Below are 6716 nucleotides of genomic sequence, written 5' to 3' on the forward strand. Positions count from 1 at the left end.
CCCAGCCCCCTATTACTCACCTAATCCACACAATGGGCACTTTAGCATGGGCAATTCACCGAGCCTGCACAGCTTAGGTCTGTGGGTGGAAAGTGGACCACCTGGAGGACACCCACGCAAACATGGGAGAACATGCAAACTCCACACAGTCACCTGAGGGTAGAATTGAGCTGACATCACAGGGGCTGTGAGGCAGCAGTGTTAACCACTGAGCCACTGTGCCACCCAAAGATGTTCCTACTGGAAAGGGAAAGGTTCAGATGAATATGTTAAAGGGTTTTGAGCTACGTGACAAATTGGAGATGTGACACCATGGAGAGACTGTCAGTAGAATGAGAATATTAAAATGTAAGTGTTACCACATCAGAAAATAGAGTAGGTCACTGCGTACAAGGGCAATGGGGACTCAGTCTGAACTGGGGAACATTACATTGCACTTATTGCAGCTCAAAACTGGGCATCCATGTGGTGATGGAAACCACAGCAGCAGCAGCAGAAGCAGAATTGTATTCCACCAGAATCTGTGACTCTTTGTCCCGGATAATCCCTCAGTCTATGATTCCCATGAAGCTGATCAATGGTTCAGTGACGAGTGCAGGCAAACATGCCGGGGTCAGAACCATGCGTACCTGAAACTGATGCCAACCCATTATAGCGACTGCATTCAACTGCTTGCATTACAAACAGCAGAACTAATGCATTACAGACAGGGTGGAAGGATTGCAACTATTCTGCTACAACCAGTCATGAATGGTGATGGGGGCAGCAGGAACTGCCGATGCTAGAATTTGAGATAACAAGCTGTGGAGTTGGATGAACACAGCAGGCCAGGCAGCATCAGAGGAGCAGGAAAGCTGATGTTTCAGGTCTGGACCCTTCTTCAGAAAAAAAGTAGGGGAACAGAGCTCTGAAATAGAGAGAGGGGGAGGCAGTGATAGAAGGTAGATAGTGGAGCAGATAGGTGGAGAGAGGATGGACAGGTCAAGGAGTTGGGGATAAAGCCAGTAAAGGTGAGGTAGGTAGGGAGATTTGACGGGGGTTGGTCAGTGAGGAGGGAGGGGCGAGTACTGGGAGGGAAGACGGACAGGTCGAGGAGGCAGGAATGAGACTAGTAGAGGTGAGGTTAGTGTAGGTGGGAAGTGGGGGTGGGGGTTGGTCAGTGAGGGGGGAGTGTAGGTGCTCCACAAAGCAGTCTCCAAGCATTCGAGATAACACGGTGTGAAGCTGGATGAACACAGCAGGCCAAGCAGATTCAGGGGAGCAGGAAATTTTGACGTTTCAGATCGGGACCCTTATTCAAAAATGGGTGAGAGGAAGGGGATTCTGAAATAAATAGGGAGACAGGGAGGCGGATAGAAGGTGGACAAAGGAGAAGATAGGGTGAAAGGAGACAGACAGGTCAAAGAGTTGGGGTTCAAACCAGTGAAGGTGACTGTAGGTGTGGAGTTAAGGGGAGATAGGTCAGTCCAGGGAGGATGGATAGGTTGGGAGGGTGTTGCGTGAGGATAGTGGATAGGGGATGGGGGTGGGGCTTGAGAAGGGAGGAATGGTTAGGGAGGCAGGGACTAGCTGGGCTGGTTTTGGCATGTGGTCGAGGGAAGGGAGATTTTGAAGCTTGTGAAATCCACATTGATACCCTTGGGCTGCAGGGTTCCCAAGCGAAATATGAGATGCAGTTCCTGCATCTTTCGGGTGGCATCATTGTGGCAATGCAGGAGGCCCAGGATGGACATGCCATCCGAGGAGTTGGGGGGGTTGGAAATTGAAATGGTTCGCAATTGGGAGGTGTAGTTGTTTGTTGCGAACAGAGGATAGGTGTTCCACAAAGCGGTCCCCAAGCCTCTGTATAGTTTCCTCAATGTAGAGGAGGCCACAACGGGAACAGCGGATACAGTGTATAACATTGACAGATGTGCAGGTGAACATCTGTTTGATGTGAAAAGTCTTCCTCGGGCCTGGGATGGGGGTGAAGGGGGAGATATAGGGGCAGGCATGGCACTTGCTTCGGTTGCAGGGAAACATGCCCGGGGTGGTGGGGCTGGAGGGGAGTGTGGAGCGGACAAGGGAGTCACAGAGAGAGCGGTCCTTCCGGAAAGCAGATAAGGGCAGGAACGGAAAAATGTCTTTGGTGGTGGGGTCGGATTGCAGATGGCAGAAATGTCAGACGAAGATGCGTTGGATTTGGAGGTTGGTCATGTGGTATGTAAGGATAATGGGTATTCAATTTTGGTTATTATTGCGAATAGGGGGTGTGAGGGATGAGTTGCAGGAAATGCGGGAGACATGGTCGAGGGTATTTTTGATCACTGTGGAGGGGAAGTTGCGGTTTTTGAAAAAAGAGGACATCTGGGATGTTTGGGAGTATCATAGGCCGAGACATCTTTGTCAAAGATCATCAGTCTCCTTCGCTTTGTGCAGAACATCTTCAGTTTCACCAACCTGACCTTACAATTAATATCCCTCAGTTCCTGAATCATTCTGATCAATCTCCTTTCAATCACTCCACAGACCCTCACTTCCTTGGTGCACACCACCTGTTTGTGCAGACCCGAATGCTCTGTGTTCAAGTGGGTGATGTTATCACACACGGGCAATTGCTCAGTGACATCACCCTGAATCCTGGGCATTTCATGAACTGTGGGTTTCCTCTGATCCCAGTGGCTCTGATATCTTTTGAGCTGCAGACTCCAGCATTTGATTTTAAAGTTGAAGACAATGAAATTATTTCATTATTTTCAACCAGTAATGTACACATTTTGTATCAGAGATAATAGGAACTGCAGATGCTGGAGAATCCGAGATAACAAAGTGTGGAGCTGGATGAACACAGAAGGCGAAGCAACATCTTAGGAGCACAAAAGCTGACGTTTCGGGCTTGGACCCTTCATCAGAAAAGCGGAATGGGGAGAGGGTTCTGATATAAATAGGGAGTGAGGGAGAGGCGGATCAAAGATGGATTGAGAAGATAGCTGGAGAGGCAAAGGTGGCAGAAAAACTGCTCAATGTCCTAACGTGACTGTCATTTGTGGATGTGTGGGTGAATGAGGACAAAGGTGAGCCCCTTACTGAGGACTAACCATTTGACCTCAGTCAGTGGGAGGTCTGGGGGATGGTGAAAATTCGGCAGAGCTCAGCGTGGCTGTCTCCTCTGGGGCTGCTGGCTGTGGAGGCTGTGGGCTGTTTGGCCTGCTGTATTCATCCAGCTCCACATTTTGTTATCTCATGTACACATTTTGCTTCACATACTGTTCCCAGTCATCTGACTCTGGTGTTGGTGTGATGTAAATCATGTCCCACTAACATGAGGATTTTGCAGAGGTAACAAAGAAGGTTGGTGAAGACAGAGCGGGTAAAAATTGTTTGGATGCACTTTGGAAAGGTGTTTGAAAAGGTTCCTCATGGTAGACTGGTTAGATCACATGGAATCCAGTGGAAGCTAATGGTTTGGATCCAAGACTGGCTTGAAGGCAGGAGGCACAGAGTGATGGCGGAGTATTATATTTCAGACTGGAGACCTGTGACCTGTGGTGTGTCACAAGAATCAGTGCTGGGACACTGCTTAGCCATAACTTTATAGAAATGATTTAGATGGAAGCATAGGAGGGATGGTTAGTAAGTTTGCCGATGGCCCCAAAATTCATGTTGTTGTGGATAGTGAAGAATGTTATCTCAGAGTACAACGGGACCTTGATCAGATGGGCCTATGAGTGACAGATAGAGTTCAGATAAATGTGATGTGATGCGATTTGGTAAGGCAAACTAGGGCAGGACTTACAAGTTAATGGTAAGGCCTTGGGGAGTGTCACCAAACAGAGACATTGGGGTGCAGATGCAAAATTCCTTGAAAGCGGAGCCACAGTTAGACAGGGTGGTGAAGAAGGCATTTGGCACGCTTGCTTTTATTGATCAATGTATTGAGTATCGGAGTTTGGACGTTATAATGCAGGTGTACAGAACATTGCCACTTTTCGAATACTGCATTCAGTTATAATATCCCTGCTACAGGAAAATTGTTTAACTGAAAGGTTTCAGGAAAAAAAACATTTACAAGAGTGGTGCTTGGATTGAATAGTTTGAGCGACAGGAAGAGGTGGCTGAATAGGCCGGAGCTGATTCCCTGTAACGTCATAGGCTGAGGCGTGACCTTACAGAGGTTTATAAAATCATGAGGGGCTTGGATGGGGTGAATTGTCAATATCTTTTTCTCAAGGAAAGGAATCCAAACCTGAGAGCATGGTTTAAGTTGACAGGCGAAAGGTTTAAAAGGGACCTGAGGGACAGTTTTACATGTAGAGAATGCTGCATGTACGGAGGAGGTGGTACAATCCCAGCTCTTAAACAGCATCAGGATTGGTAAATGAATAGGAAGGGGACGGAGGGATAGGGGCCAAATGTTGGCAAATGGGACTAAAATAACTTAGGATATCTGGTTCGAATAGACAAGTTGCAGCAATCAGTCTGTTTCCATCCTTTATATCTCTGCAGCTCTTGGATCTTAATTTGCAATTCTAAATTACCAGATTGTAATTGGAATGTTTGGAGTCGAAGCCAAACCATTTGTGACTTTTCAAGGTACTGAACTTAATATCCAGCAGCATCACGCTGCTCATTTCCATGAAGGGCGGGGAGTGACGTTAGGGATGTTGGAGTGGTTTGGGGACCAGAGTTCATATATTCCAGGTCAGATGGATTAGTCTAAGAAATTCTGTTTGTAACTGTGACCCAGTACTTCCTGACAGGGATATTACTTGATCAGAATTAGAATTTGTTTCAAGTATTTGATTTGATTTGGGAAGAGGCAGGCATTTTTATGCATTGCTAACAGTTCAGTTTGCTTAGTGCACAGAATAGAATGGCATAAAAATCAGACCCTTTTAGCAACTGCAGGCACATTGACACTGCAGGCAGTTACACATTCCAAAGAAACAGACGGGGTGGGATGGATTTGGAGGGAGGGGATAGTGATTCGCCTTTTTTTTGTAACAAAGAGTCACATTTATCAAGGGAGGGGGAACCCACCATCTTCAGCGAGTGGTTCCTGCCGGCTGTGCACTGCCTGAGAGGGCGCTGGAAGCAGAATTATTCATGGCCCTCAGGAGAGAGTTGAATGATGAGAGATTTACAGGGCATCGGGAAGGACTGGTGAAGTTACCCGTACAGACAGCTGATGCAGAGAGTGACAGGCTGAAGCACCTTCCTCTGTGCTGGGACATTCTCTGAGCGTGCCGTTCTCTGCCGATTGTTGCTGCAATCTCACTGACCCGCTGCTAGTCATGGAGCTGGTTGATGAGGCTTGTTGGTGACGTCAGCTCTGCCCTACCTCATCTGATTGGTACATTTTCGATGATCTACATTCACTACGAAGATGTTTTCTCGAAAAGTGATGAAAAAGCACTGGTGCAATCTGACTTCTTTGCCCTGGTTAAGAAACCCAGGAGTTTGGGAACAACAGTAAAAACTGTCAGCAGTGATTTACAAGTCTTTGCACACAGTCAGGCTGGTGGAAAATAGGATCAAGTGTTTATTATACCAAGTGTTCACAGTTGGTGGCTATCTCATGTGTGGAAACATGGCCTTGCTTTTAGTGGTTTTGGTGTGAAGACAACACCACAGAAAAAGCATTTGTCCCTATCAGCTTTAATATCTGATATGTCCTTTGCCTAAGGACCCTATATTAAACTGATTTTTGGAGCAGGGAGTTGGAATACGAACTTTCTCCATGCATTATTGTGGTATTGCAGTGTTCCCAGGAATGATGAAGTCTTATTAAACCAATTTTAAAAGCAGACTGATCAAAACTTGAAAAATCCTAGGTCCAAACACCTTGTTATCTCAGATTCTCCAGCATTTGAAGTTCCTACTATCCTCGATATGCTGGGATATGCTCAATGCTCTGGAACCATAATCATGGAATTCCTACAGTGTGGAAACAGGCCCTTCAGCCCAACAAGTCCACACCAAACCTCACAGCATCCCAGCCAGATCTATAACCCTCCTAATGTACCCCTCCCTCAATACAACAGGCAATTTAGCACAGCCAGTCCACCTAACCTGCACATCTTTGGACTGTGGGAGTAAACTCACACAGACACGGGGAGAATGTGCAAACTCTACAAAGGCAGTCGCCCAAGGCTGGGATCGAACCCGGGTCCGAGTGCTGTGAGGCAGCAGTGCGAACCACTGAGCCACCGTGCCACTAAAATGCTTTCTCTCAGTACTTTCACCCAACTTTCTCTAAATATGCTTGTTCCAAGGTAAACGTTAATCTCTCCTTTTCTGCATGTTCAGCACTTGCTCCGAATATTATTGCCTCATCCCTGGTACATGCTGCACCTTCCCACCAACACCATCCCTGAATATTCACACATGGCATCAGAAGTAAAAGAAAATCACCTGCCAACACTACCTCATTACAAATAGCATTTTTTTCTGAAATGCTATCGAAGTATTCTCTAATTTTGAATTTGATGATGATGACTTGGATGTATTGAATGAGAGATTTTGGGAACACTGTGAGCCAGGAAAGGATATGGTGTATACAATGCACATTTTTCATTTGAGTGCAAAAGCAACCAATCAAACAGATGTGCATGTGGCTGCTTTATTTTTCGCAAGTCAAGGCCTGTGAGTTTAATCAGATTACTGACTCACTGATGTGGGACACAACTGTGAATGACCAAGTCAGTGGCATATTACGCCGAAAGCCATTTCTCACA

The 6716-nt window shown here is 46.5% G+C and overlaps 1 non-coding gene across 1 annotated transcript; it reads left to right on the forward strand.

Moving 5' to 3' along the window:
* Positions 1-5574: 5574 nt before the first annotated feature.
* On the forward strand, positions 5575-5766 carry LOC132208769 (U2 spliceosomal RNA). The gene has a single exon (XR_009444918.1). It is a non-coding gene; the product is annotated as a U2 spliceosomal RNA (small nuclear RNA).
* Positions 5767-6716: the final 950 nt, after the last annotated feature.

The sequence above is a fragment of the Stegostoma tigrinum genome, unplaced genomic scaffold (assembly GCF_030684315.1).
Source record: "Stegostoma tigrinum isolate sSteTig4 unplaced genomic scaffold, sSteTig4.hap1 scaffold_53, whole genome shotgun sequence".
In the NCBI taxonomy this organism is placed as follows: domain Eukaryota; kingdom Metazoa; phylum Chordata; class Chondrichthyes; order Orectolobiformes; family Stegostomatidae; genus Stegostoma; species Stegostoma tigrinum.